We start from the raw sequence: 14,996 nt of genomic DNA, 5'->3' as shown, positions 1-14,996 counted from the left end.
ACATTTCTTCAGGCAGTCTAAAATCGCAAAATGAGCCAAAGTAGTGGATGGTATTCCATTTTCTTAAAACATGTAGAACCCAGTGAGTTCCATATCCCCCCCTCCAAACATCTAAACTGACAATTCCATATTCATTGAATTTCCACAATGCTTCATGTACTGTATTCCATACAAACTCGCCACAAAATTGAGATTTTAAGTTTTCGAGATTTTAAGTTTTCGGACTAATTTAAGCAGACCTAAGATTGTAAGTGGTATGTCCAGTAGTATTGCTATGAGCTATTTGTTTATGTACAACCCAAGCCCTTTTCTGTGTGGTTTTAAATATAGGGCTTTACCAATAGCAGTGGCCTCCATAGAAATATTATGTCTTTGAACTTCAGGCACTCTTGGCCGACTGAGTTTGCATGTGTTGCCCTACTGACTCCCAATGCAGCAATATGTTGTCCTAAACCAGTATCCTTTCTTAATCACATCTGCCTAACCTTATCAGCTAATACAGGGTGAGGCATAATAAAGAGTGATTTTTAAAAGGCTGTTAAGTAAAAACATTTCACTAAAATGTTGTTTATTTCATTATCTTAAAATACATGGAAAAGCATTCTCTGCAAAAGTAAAACATCAGTTAATTTTTTGAATATAAATATGGTAAGATGGCATCTGTTTATACACACACATTCCTCCAGCTGGACCTCAAAGTGAGTGATTCATCACATTGCACAGCATTGCCACTGGGATTTGAATGATTTCCCGTCAGATTCACTCTTTCAGGGCTTCAATTGTTCAAGGATGGTTATCTTGGTAAACTTTGCTTTTGGAGATAACCCCACAAGAAAAAGTCACATGTTGAAAGGTATAGTGAATGAGAGGGCCATGCAACATTACAGTTTCGAGAGATCACATGATTTGGAAACAAACGACTTACAACATTCATGCTTTTTCGAGCAATGTGGGAGGTTGCTCTGTCCTGCTGGAAGGATGTCTCATTGTCCACTTCATAGTGTGCAAGTTGTGGAGTAAAAATGTTTTCCGACATGTCTGGGTATATCTGAGAAGTCACTGCTACAGCACTGCTAAGACTATGTTAAAAAAGTATGGCCCTATGATTCCTAACGAAGACATGGCGCACCACACAGTAACTTTTGTAGAGTGCAATGGTTGCTGATGCAGGATTAATGTCACTCCAAAATCGAAAGTTATGCTTGTTCACATAAGTGGAGAGATGGAAGTGAGCTTCATCACTTATCCACAAACAGTTTGTAATGTCCTCGTCTTGCTTAATCATGTCCAAAAATTCTAAGCAGAACCGGTTTGGCTCACATAATCTGATTCCTTAAGAGCCTGAAACATTTGGATTTCGTCAGGATGAAAGTGCAAATCTTAGTGTAAAATTCTTCTTACCATTCTGTTTGAAATCCCAAGCGCAATGAGGGCTCCTCTCAATGACAACTCTTACAGGTTCAATGTTTTCAGGTGTGCACAAAGTTTTTGGTCTCCCAGTTTCCTTCTTTTTCATTGATGCAGTTTCCTCGAAATTCTCAACCCACTTTTTAGTCGTACAGGCAGGTGGCACTAGCCGATTCCAATTAATGTTGAAGTGGTTGTGCAATGCATAATGTGCTAGCTGATACGAACTACTATTTTTATAAAATGCATTGACAGTGTATGCATGATGCTGTGGGTCCAGCACTCCATTAGGACTAACTGCTATTTTGCGCCAAACATAACTCACACTATGCCCTCCACCTCTCTCCGATGCAGCTTGATTCGCGTGCTTTTTAAAATCGCTTGATATTATGCCTTACCCTTTTGTCTGCAATGTGATGATCTTTATTTGTAGTGTAAGCAATGTTGTGTTCCTTGCATGCATCATCTAAGATTTCAATTCCATTGTCACCACAAGCTAGGCACTGTTTCAAATTCGTTCGTGGCCCACAAAAATTGTATCCAGTGATATGAAATTCAAATGGTAGATTCTTGAGAACACCGCCTTCAATTCTATTGATACATTTCTTAGCTCTCATGTCATGCTACACATGGTTTGAAGTCTGTATTTCTTATTATATAGCAAATTGCAAGCATTGTTGAGCCATTTCACCTGTGCCTTGTTCCCTCAATATTGATTTGCTCTACGAGTAACACATTCAGTTCAGAGTTTTTCTGTAATCAATCAGAGTAGAAACTCCATCGGATTTCTTTATCATCACTGCCTTTTAAGATGCATGTTCTTGGATTTGTGTGCTGAACCATGGAAACAGTAAATATCTCGGTCAACCAGTTCGGTGGGTATGACTTCTCAAAAGTGGTTTTGAATTTAGAAGTACCAAATCACCTACACTGAACATCTGCTTGTGTGGATCCACCATCTAAATACAGCTGTATACTGTATTTAGAAGTCCATTATCACAGTAATCAAAAGGTCTCTAGTATGCTGAATAGTAGGATCATACTTGTCAATGATTTGTGGCAGAATATTTAGCCATTTGTATGTCCCTTGAAGATTAAATTGCTTCCACGTCTGGTTTTTGATTGTCCTGTTCAGACATTCCACAATATTAACTTTTGTAGTGGATCAGGGTTTATTGACACTAGGTATTGAGCATCAGTGACAGGCGGGAGCAAAGGTCATTATTTTGTCAGGGATGACAGGAGGGAAAGTGACACTTTGTGAGCGGTAGAATGGGTTCTTTACTTGGCTCAGTGGGTGAGGTGTGAGATAAACATTGGTGATTCCACTAACTGTAATTTATTGAGACATAAGACCTTTTAAACAAAGTAATACAATCTGTTTTAACTTGCTCAAATCGTCGCGGCTGTGGAATGACGGAGTCATAACATCCAGGGTCTGGTGACTGCTGATGTGACGATGGCTCTTGTTGCAGCGGCGTGCCGGCAGCATGTTCTTCCATTCAGTACAGTACCCGTGACTCACTGCAATTTCAGTGTGGTCTTCTCATTGTGAATTCTGTTGCATTATTAACAGGCGACTATGGCATGGGGCAGAGTGCTCTGTCTCGGAATCGAACGAACAACCCTCAGGTTCAACGTCCTGGCAGAGTTCATCCACTTCTAGGTTCACAGGTGATCCATTTCGCAAAGCTGCAGTCCCTTCGTCCTCACCAGCCATCTGGGTGAGTACCACATTATCGTCTTTCTGGTAACATCTGGGGTGGCATCTTCTGCGTTGCTCTATTGGCCACATCATTTATTGAGCAATGTAGCAACTAAGTCATTGTAGCAAAGTATGACGTCCACTGACTGACCATCGGTCCATTCGTCCAGGCGATGTTTCTTCATGTCTTCTTGCTCCCCTCGAAGGAACTCCTCAAAGGACCACCTCATGTCTGTCTGTCGGAGATATTTGTTCAGTATTTTTGACAATGCTGTGAAATTTCTAGGGTGGTGACTGACTCTTCAGTCATTGATCTATGCTTCTCACATTGGGCAGATACATGACCAATGTTAACACAAGTGCTGGCTTTCCTTGTTAGACAGCTGCCGCTTTCCAATATTGTTGCTTAATGTGTCAAAGTCTCTAAAATGTACACTTAATATATAATAAGTCTTTACGCATTTTTCTTCTTTGAACAACCATAACACATAATTATTATACACCCTACTCTTTGAAATAGAATAATGTTGGGTAGTGATTTATCCCATATCGTTCCATTACTGCTTTGAAATTTCTATTGTAAAATACACCTCCTTGGTTAGTTTGAACATTCTTGGGGCAACAATCCATTCCAGTCTGCAAAAATTGTTCAAAAATGTTTGCAACCTCCTTCCCCATCCTTACCTTCACACATAGGGCCCAAGCCAATCTGGAATATGTATCTATGACATTAGAATGTAGTTCAAACCATTATTAGATCATGAGTAGTCTACAAGGTCAGCCTGCCATGAATCATCCAATCCTTGTATTATCACAAGTCTGCACAAAAATTCCCTGTGTGTGGGTCTGAGAAGCTTATGAACAACAGTCTCCATAATTACTTGATTATGTGTCTTTATCAAAGCTCAAATATGATTGATAATATAGGGTGTATCATAAAGAAACATCCAGTTTAAAAAAATTCATAACTATTATGTTATTTGAGATATGTGCATGAACAACATACTGTCAGAAAGAGCAAACTCTCAAGTTTTACATGGTTCTCGCTAGGTAGCAGCAGTGTGTGTCCAGTTCTAGTAAAAAGGTGTTGGGACAACAGAGAGCATTTTGTGTTCTACATTTTGCAAAGTGCAGGTCAGTAATAACTGTTCATCATGACTTTCATCCTAGGTATGGTGTGGATCCTCCTACAGCACAGAGCATTAGATCACAGCATGAACAATTCTGAGAAACAGGTTGTTTGTGTAAAGGCAAATCGCGGGCCATTGCTGAGTGTCTGACACAGACGTTGAATGCATCCAACATAGTTTCATAAGGTATCTGCAGAAATCCATTTGCCGTGCAACTTGACAGCCCAACATGCCCCTACCGAGCAGGGTGGCGCAGTGGCTAGCACATTGGACTTGCATTCGGGAGGATGTCGGTTCAGTCCCCCGTCCGGCCATCCAGATTTGGGTTTTCTGTGATTTCCCTAAATCGCTCCAGGCAAATACTGGGATGGTTCCTTTGAAAGGACATGGCCGACTTCCTTCCCTATCCTTCCCTAATCCAATGAGACCGATGACCTTGTCGCTTGGTCCCCCCCCCCAACAACAATGCCCTCAGTGGCATGTGCTGTGTCACAAGAAGTACACAGATCGTATTGAGGAGTGTGTCTGAGAGAATAATTTTACTAAAACTGAAACTGGCATTTCACAAATTTAACATTATTGTACTGTACAGCCCAGAGGATTGTAATCCTAGAACAGGAAGAGATGTCTTCTATGAGCAGTTATGAGAAGGTATCACTCTGATACCCTCAAAAAAAGTTTGTCATAATGGAGGATTTTAATGCTCATATTGGAAATAATGTCATCCCTTGAGTTAAACAATGATTTAGTGAAGAGTTTTTAAATGATAAGTGTGGGATTATGATCAGCTTATGCTCAAGCAACAAGCTAAATAAAAATAATGACTTCTATGTCAACAAAGAGCAATACAAGTATACTTTTCATAACACAGAGGTAATAAATCTAAAGCAGATTACATTGTTACAAAAAAGAACATCCATCACTAGTCAGTACTAAATGTCAGGACTTTAAACTCTGCCAACATTGGAAGTGATCACAGCCTACTCATGGCAAATATCAAATTGCACGAAGGAAGGAATAAGACTGCTACAGAACCAACATTAAAAGAAGAAAAATGTAATACGGAGTTATTATGGAATAAATCTACAAAAAATTTATATCAGAAATGATTATCAGAGAAAATAAAAGAGAAACCCATTCATGTAGAGGATAACATAGATCAAGCTTGGGAGAAAATCAAAGTATTGAAGCAGCAGTTCAAGAAGCACTAGGTACATGTGTTAAGATAAGAGAGAAAAACAAACAGAATAACATAGCTTTGTGAAGAGGTTAAAGACATGTATAAAAAAAGTTGTGCCTATTTGAAATATAAAACACTCAAAACAAAAGAGTCTTACTAAGATTACAAAAGAACTTGTAATTACACAAAACCACCAGTGAATTGTTTTAAAGAGGAACACTAGGATATCTTTGCCAGGAATTTAGAACATGACTCCTATGTGTTGCAAAAACAAATTTGGAGAATATACCACAGTAGCAGAAAGAATTAGATGAAATTTTCAAAGTAAATGACATGAATGAGGAGACATGGGTTAAGTATTTAACAGAGTTATATAGGGGGAAAAATCACCTGAAACCAAAGAGAGAGATTAGAGATCTGTATAAAAATAAATGATTATGTATCTGTTTAATATGCAGAGGTAAAAGAAGCTGCAAGCCTGTTAAAAAATAGGAAGTCTCAAGGGAAAGGTACGATCCCCAGTGAATTATTGAAGTATGGAAGATATCCACTAACTGAACAATTAACCAAACTGGTTGACAATGTTATCACTGGTATTAAAATTCCAAACAAATGGAGAACTAATATTACAATTCTCATAAACACAAAAGGATAATTGATAGACTCTTCCAACTACAGAGGGTAAATCTACTGATTTCAGTTCTTAAACTCATAAGAAAAATAATAATAAATAAAATAGAATGCATTGTAACCCTCGCAGAGGAGCGATGTGGTTTTAGATCTGGTAGGTCATGCACAGATGCAGTATTCTTTCTTAAACAGATTGTAGACAAGTCTATTGAATATAACAGACCAGCTTATATTTGTTTTATTGATTACAGAAGGCTTTTGATACAATTCAGTTAACAGATGTGGTGAACATGCCACACAATAGTGGGACCAATTATGTGCCGTACACAGCTGAGACGAGACCAGAAACATCAAAAACCAAAAGACTCTTGGAAACAGCAGAAAGGAAAATTCTGCAAAGGATTACAAGGAAGACACTGCAAGATAGAGAGAGAAGTGAAAACATCAGAAAAGGATGTAAATTGGACTGCATTAATGAGTGGATGCATAAGAGAAAGCATGAATGGAACGAACACATAGACAGGATAGTTGAACAGAAGATTGCGAAAAATGTAAGATATAAATTACCAGCTGGTAAAAGAGATATTGGTCACTCAATGGAAAGATGGAAGGACAATCTCAGAGTAGATTGAGGGGTACTAAAGGAGCAGAATGTTGGATCATACGTGTCCAACTCCATCAATGCACAATATGCATCATAGAGTTGAGCTACGGTTTCTTTAGATGGGCGGAGAGTTTGGTGAGCTTACTTCTGTAGATTACTCCACAGTCTCTCATAGAATAGGTAGACGTATGACTACCACCTTTGTTGGCATTCTAGCTCATGCTATGTTGCAAAACTGGCATTCATTAAACCCTTAAAAGTCTGCAGATGTATGCACTGTCTGATGTTAAATATTTTAACTGTGCCAGGGAAGTCCCCTACAGAGATTATATGTTCACTCAGTATCATCAAGGGAGACTAAACCTTTCCTTGGAACAAGGCTAAAATCATCTATACATTGCATAGTTGATGCCATTCATCCATGAGAAACATTAATTTGATGTTGCTAAATCCATGGTTTTCGAATACTACTTATCGATATCAATATCGACACTGACACACTTACACCCATTGGTGTTTAAACAGTAGATGTGGTTGAACAGCATTATGCTCATGCCACGCTTTCATCTGCAACGACTTCACCTAACCTGCAAGAAAAACACAAATTATTAGTTAAACTTATTTGGTTTTTTTCCATATCCATTATTATTGGCCTATATAATTATGCTGCCTTGCAGCAGGGAGTGCTGAAATACAATCTTGACATCATTACCCTTTGATGTTTCTCTCACCAGTGGGTCAACTATTAATTAATTGCTGTAAATATATTTTTGCTATCTCTACCACAATTGCTGTTATTGTTACTATTACCTTTTATATGTTAATGCTCCTATGGTTAGGACATGTAGATGGTGAGGGTGAGAAGTGTCTCAGAGACAGAGGTGGCATGCCAGTTGCTATTTACATAATTGCTGACGATATCCTTATTACAAGTTCTAGAACACCACAGCAACACCAGCAAGTTGCTTCAGTACCTTCATCATCAGTGCTGTCATCACAGTCAATGTCTTCATCAGTCGTATTCATTGTCAAGACATAAATGCAGTGAAAGATCGCTCTGCATATATATTTAAAAAACGCCCTACAACCTCCTGAGTAACAATACATGATGCTAATTACAGACAGATCAATACTTACACACTTGAATAGGCATTTTAAACAATTCCAGCACACACAACACTTCATATAAATTAGTTATATACCATGATGTCATGGATGTGGAGGCACATGGTGCATGGGAGCATGGCACACAGGGCATGAGGCGGAGGGTGTTGCATATAAGTTCCTGGAGCACAGGGCATGAGGGGTGGCGTTCCCTGTATATGAGCTGCAGTTGAGTCTCGCTCCCACCAATGCAGAGTGGTGAGGCTATCGGGGTAGGGGGTGCTTCATGCAGAATATGCAGAAGTGCAGGGGGCAGCTGGCCCCAGCCCCCTCTCCCCTCCCCCCTCCCCCCTACCCCCTACCCCCTCCCCCCTCCCCTCGACTCCCACACCTCCTTAACCTCTTCGTGTGGCAGGATGTCAGGCCTTTGGAGATAGGGAAGTGCTGATGCTGCTATCAGCAAAATATAACATGCACAATTGCTTGAGCTTTCCTAGAATGGTCTCTTGTTGGGATCAAGGTTGTTTTTTTACATTCAGTGCCCTACTACTAGGAAGAACTACTAAAAAATCTCGTGAGAAACACCCTCATTGTTACTACCTGTCATGGTGGATGAGATAAGAGCACTGAGATCCACACGAAACCATTATCCTCATTGCCATTACTGAAGTTTCCTTTTCCATGAAGGTGTAACTGGTACAACAACAACAACTGTATATTATCATGACTAAACTCCATACAGCTTGTCAGAACAAATATCCATAAAACTTGATAACAGAAATTTTGATCCTCGAGAGTGTATAACATGTGCTCTCAAGGACGAATCCATTAAGTGTTGAAGTGGCATGGAGCAAGAAGGATAGTAATTACAGTATCACGAGGATGGGCACTCGCAAGCAGCAAGGCGCCATATTGACAGGGTCTCGTGAGGCAATGATCTCGTGGGCATTCACATGGATACACTGATCAGCCAGAACATTATGCCACCTACCTAATAGCCAGTATGTCCAACTTTGGCTTGGATAATAGCGGCGACACATTGTGACATGGAAGCAATGAAGGCCTGAAGGCTTGGTTGGCTGCTGGAGGGAGTTGGCACCACATCTGCACACACACACACACACACACACACACACACACACACACACACACACACACACACACACACACACATCACGTAATTCCCATAAATTACAGATGAGCTCTGACATCACATCCCAGATGTGTTCGATCAGGTTCAGATCTGGCGAGTTGGGGGCCAGCACATCAATCGGAACTCATCACTGTATTCCTCGAAACCATTCCATCACACTCCTGGTCTTGTGACATGGCGCATTATCTTGGTGAAAACTGCCACTGCCATCGGTAAACATGATCGTCATGAAGGGATGCACAAGGCACATGCATTTGCTGTGGAAGCCCATCATAAGGAGTGTTTGATGCACTGTGTGTTCAGACACACTTGTACTCTACCCAGCAATAGAGTCTGATGTTAGTTCTGCCACAGTTTGCTGCCTGTCCTGTTCCATCAGTCTGCCTAGCCTACAACATTTGACATCTGCAACAAGGGATGGCCACCCAACCCCATGATGTCTGGTCGTGGTTTCACATTGGTTTTGCCATGTGTTGAAGACACTCACCACAGCAATCCTCAAACACCTGACAACTGGTGCAGTTTCAAAAATGCTCATCTGAACCTATGGGCCAGCGCAATCTGGCCTCAGTCAAACTCAGATGGATTGCGCACTTTCTCCATTCTTCATATGGACAGGACGCTTACTGACACTTCATGCACCATGAGTTTGTCTGACTAGCAGTCATTCCCCACCAGATGATGCTGCTATTGCCCGGATGGATTTATATCGATAGAAGGTCAGTGATCATAATGTTCTGGGTGCTCAATGTATATTGTGTAGTGCATTTCTTAAGGAGTAGTGGACAGAACTCCTGTGACGTACGGTGCATACAGCAAGGGCAAGACGACGACATGTCAGACAGCAGCAGCAGCAGCAGCAACAGACATTGAGAGAATCGTAGTGACTGTTGGTTGGTCAGAGCCTGAATCATAAGTGGCTATTGAGAGGCGAAGCAATGACCTACGTATGTGTCCAGCAGAAGATTACATGTACGGCGTCATGTGGACACTTTATAGTGTGGAAGTGAGCAGGTGTCTGCAATTACAACACTGTGTACTGTGACCTGCACACCAGGTATTGGTGCAGGTAACACCCAGATGCTGTGGCGGCTGCAGGATGCTTGGTGGTAAACAGTCCTGTGGCTCTTCAATTGATAAACTCATTCAAGGTGAGACAGGCACCGTATTTGGACTGCAAAGCATATTCACAAGTATGGTGGCCAAATATGCAGGGGCGGAACCCTGCATTTAGGCTCATAACTATTTTTTTTATATCAAGTATCAAAATATCAGCAGCCACTGTGAACAAATCAAATGCAAGTTGGAGCCTAAACATCATTAAAGCTATGCTGCTGCCACGCAAACACACAGTAAACTATTTATATCAGAATACAAAAGACAGTTGTTAATCTCTTGACAACATCCAAATACACTGGCAGAAAAAAAAATCACTAATCAAAAATTAATTAATGTACAGTAATGAAATTTCTGGAATACATTTTTCTCAGTGACATATCTAAGTGATTAATATTGGGAGATCACAGGTTAATGTAAGTGTGAGAAAAGACATAGCAAACGTGAAATGCTCGTACATTAATAGCTGGTGTAACCACGAAAATGTTGAATGCAAGCATGTAAAAGTGCATGTGTTGTATTGTACCAGTTCTGGATGTCATTTTGTGGGCTCGAGTTACATGCGTGTTGCACTTGATAGGTCAGTGCAGGAAAAGCCAATGCTGTTTGTCGATGACACTGGAAGTGTCGTCAGACGATGTCCCATATGTGCTCAACTGGCAATGGATCTGCTGCTTGAGCAGGCCAAGGCAATACTGTAGAGCATATTGGGTTACAGCAGTGGTATGTAGGCGAGTGTTATCCTACTGAAAAATATCCACTGAAATGCTGTTCGTGAATGGCATCATGACACTTTGAATCACCAGATTCACATACAATTTTGCAGTCAGGGTGTGTGGGATAACCATGGGAGTGTTCCTGCTGTCGTATGAAATTGCATCCCAAACCATAACTCCAGGTGTGGGTCCAGTGTGTCTAGCATGCAGACAGGTTGGTTGCGGGTGCTCAACTGGCCTCCTCCTAACCAAAACAGAGCCATCACTGTTTTCATCAAAAAACACAGAAGACCTCCATCCTGCCCTCCAATGGCTCACGCTTGACACCACTGAAGTCGCCAGTGGAATGAATGCTAAAGGGTGTCTGTCTCGGAGCTGTCCTTGAAAGAACCGATTTGTAGCAGTTTGTTCTGTCACTGTGGTGCCAAATGCTGTCGGTAGTACCACATGGCCACATGGAGCACAGTTTTCTAGCAACCGTACATTCTCCTAACCACTGCTACCAGCAGTTGTGTCCAGTGGCTATATTCTTGTCAAGTCTTTCTGCAATACCATCTTGTAATCCTTTAACATGAACTTTTTCAAACCCAGTGAGGTATTGATAATGGTGTCTTTGTCACCTTAAAGGCATTGAGTGTCTTAACATCAGCTCACCATGTCATGTCTCAAAGGCAACTAATGCTCATGACCATTACAGTGTGCATTTAGAGCAAACCTGCTTTGCATCTTCATGGTGGTGCTACTAGTGTCATTCTTATGTGACTGGTTGTAACAATCTTTAAAATTTACTACTTAACATGCATTGGCCTCTGGTTCATTGATGTTGTGGATGCTGCGAATAATGAGAACATCACGAAAATTTCAAGCTTGACAAATTATTTATTGACATCAGCTGATCGACAGAACTGACGTAAGTGCAAAACAACTGACAAAACTGAGCTAAACTCAACTAAACTGCACTGTCTCCTGAAATAAACAAAACGTGACTGACTGCCCACACAGTCTCGCTGTGTCACTTTAAATACAATTTTTAACTATCACTACCACTGTTAATTTATTACAAAATGTAACTTACAATTAAAAACAATTTCATCTAAACTAACTGCTGTTACATTTGTGCAGGTTATAAAATATAATTTCAAATAACATACCATAATATTTTTATCATCATCTTCTTTGTTTTATGTGTGAAATTTGATTCACAATCTGATTTCAAGAGTTATTTAGATTTTACTTTAATATCGTAATCAGTGACTGTATGGATTTTATTGCTAACATTTGTTCAAAGTATACACATTGTGCTTCACCAGATTACATAAATTAAATTCACATATGTTTTCCCAAATACCAGAACTTCATACATTTGGGTGGTGTAACTAACAAGAAGTAAATATCTGCATAATTTACGAGTATCATTAATTACAATGAATTACATAAAATGAATAACGAATGAGATTACATCACTGGATAATGACTTATTTTCATTTGAATCGTAATGAGGTTTTTGTGTCAGCGAATTTACAAATTGCAATTATGGACTTAGAGGCGTTTGTTATGTATGCTAACATTCCCACAGCCTCTTAATATTTGTTGCTAAACATTTATTACTTCAATTTCATGATCTGATATTTAATTTGGTGTATGTACATATTTTTGTTAATGACAATCTATTAACAATCATGAGAATGTATGTCATTCCAGAATATTCTATATGTATTTACAAATATGAATAGGTTTTTGGGCAAACTCAACGAGACCTATAAAAATACAAATTAAAGGCCCTAGGAAGCAAAGAATCGTAGGATAAACATACGGATGCATTTAAAAAACGTGGTATTGGACAGTTCATAATGATCTTGGGGGAGGCTGTTGGCTGTTGCATAATAACCCCCCCCCCCCCCCCCCCAGACACTCTTACAAGTATTACTTGTATAAATGGCTGCTAAATACATAAAGACGGTCTGGTACTCTCAAATCACATATTTTCAATACTTTTAAATTTTCATAGTATTAGTTTTAATAGAAAAAGTCAAATTTTATTGTTCTTAGCTGTCACTCCAGTCACTGGTTCACATTGCACATCTTAAGGAATTGGCAGCTCGCAATCATCAGTCCTTTTGAGCTGTCAATCTTGTGTCTGCAACCCCTCTTTTTCTGACAGTCTCTATGCTGCCAAAGCACCATCCACTATTAAGTTTCACAGTTTTTAGTTTTTACTTCCAGGTCAGGTAAGGACTGTGGATACAGTTCTCTTGGTAGGAACAGGGATGAACTCATTACTCAAGGTACTCATGTAGGTTACAATTAAGGTCACATCAGGCATAAATATATCAAAATCATTCACATATTATCCTATACTATTAGCATATTTATAAACAAAGTCACACAAAGATAAGCATATCTAAACTGTAAAGATTTAACTATGTACATATTAAAGTCAATGAACAAAAATAAAGTATATAAGTATCCTTTCTTTTTGATTAGTATTTCAGTATATTCCACTATACAGTATATTTGATCTCCCAGATCTCATTTAACACTCTATCATGTCAAACAAACTCACAGACTGTTCCTCATCACACAATCTTGTAATGACATACTTTTCACAAAATGTCTTTTGTCACAGTGCAACTTGTCCATATAACAACACATGTACATCTTTAACATTGTCCATCTCATTAACAAATTCATAAAATCATGACTGTGCCTGTAATTTTCATAGAAACGCCTTTGAACTACATCATGGTATCACTTCCCACATATCAAATACATGCTCTACAGAAAATCACTACAATAATCTCCATTATCTTATATACTCCCAGATTCTATTCTGTCATGAAAATGCTAACACTAACTTACCTATAACTATTATACACTGTACATTACACACACACATGGATCTATAAAATTGTCTTTTACTCCCAGAATTATACATTGTCCCATCAATTACCTCCTGGACATCATAGCGCTAATAACATGCACAAAAAAAGTAAACATTACTTACTAATATGATTTGTCCACAGAGTGTGATAGCCAGAAAGTAGTTTCTTAGCAACACTTACAATACTTACTATATACATAGTACACACTTTAAACTATTATCATTGTTATCTCTACAAAGCTGTCAGTTCTTTCTCTCTATGTTTTACACAAGTTATTTCTCATGAACTAGTTTTAAAATGTCCTTTTCAGTTATGTTTCTGCTATAGTAGTTACTATTGTCTGAAATGCTTAAAGAATCATTATTTACAAAATAACTATAAATTATTGGTCAATCATTACTGTAAGAAAGTTAAATTTAATACACAGTTTACATTTTCACATTATTCCTCAAATAATGTCACTCAATATTCATATTACATACAGGAAACTTATGCTACAGAGAATGGATAGTGTTTACAGTAAGAGATAACTTCATTACAGGTTTATAGATGAGTAAAAGATGTAACATCTGAAAACAAAAAGAAGAAAATAGAATGCTACGTAGCTCTGAGACCTAGTGCTCACTACACACTTGACACAAAGATGTGGTGTCCTCCTGAGGGCATTTACATCATCTTATTTTTTTCTTGATGTTTGACACTTGCTTATAGGGTTTAAGTTTAGTTATATTACGTAGACCCAATAACCTTCCATATTTTAGACACATTAACCTGTATGCATTTGGGTGTGGCATAGACTGAGTTTTGAATGGAACAATATAGATGTCAAAGAATTTCTTTAATTCATTGCTTATAGCCTTGGATTTTTCATGTGTCTCCACCAGGTCCAGATCATCAGTTTCAAAAGTTGTAGGCTTCAACTTTTATCATGTCTGTTTTTCCTCAGTTTTTGTTGTTGTTCCATAACTTTCTTGACTATTTCTTCTCTTTCCTGTGGACCCATATCCTTACATGCTGGTAATTCAATTAATTCATTGATCAGGTTTGGTGGTTTCTTGTGATACATTATTTCATATGGGCAAAACCCAGTAAACGAATGCTGTAAGCTGCTCAGTATATCTTCAAAGCTATCTACGTACTCTATCCAACTTACATGTTTTTTGTTGCAATAAGTTCTAAGTAATTTCCATAGTTCTCTCATGTAACATTCAGCTGGATTGCTTGACAGATGGTAAGCAGATAACAGAATATGGTTTATGTTATCCTCAACAAATGTTTTCCACAGTTTAGAAGTAAATTGTGCTCCATTGTCAGAAAGTATGTTCTTCGGTTCTCTTACCTTTGTGAAATAGTCTCTTCTAATTTTCAA

General features: G+C 38.9%; 1 long non-coding RNA gene across 1 annotated transcript in view; it reads right to left on the bottom strand.

The window, feature by feature from the left end:
• Window positions 1-14,996, bottom strand: part of LOC126297931 (uncharacterized) — a 51,526-nt gene that overhangs the window by 26,702 nt on the left and 9,828 nt on the right. The window contains exon 2 of the long non-coding RNA XR_007552587.1: window positions 7,162-7,243. This is a non-coding gene — a long non-coding RNA (uncharacterized LOC126297931). The remainder of the gene's footprint in view (window positions 1-7,161; window positions 7,244-14,996) is intronic.

The sequence above is a fragment of the Schistocerca gregaria genome, chromosome X (assembly GCF_023897955.1).
Source record: "Schistocerca gregaria isolate iqSchGreg1 chromosome X, iqSchGreg1.2, whole genome shotgun sequence".
In the NCBI taxonomy this organism is placed as follows: Eukaryota; Metazoa; Arthropoda; class Insecta; order Orthoptera; family Acrididae; genus Schistocerca; species Schistocerca gregaria.
The sequence above is the reverse complement of the archived record's forward strand: the minus strand, read 5'-3'. Positions and strand labels throughout refer to the sequence as shown.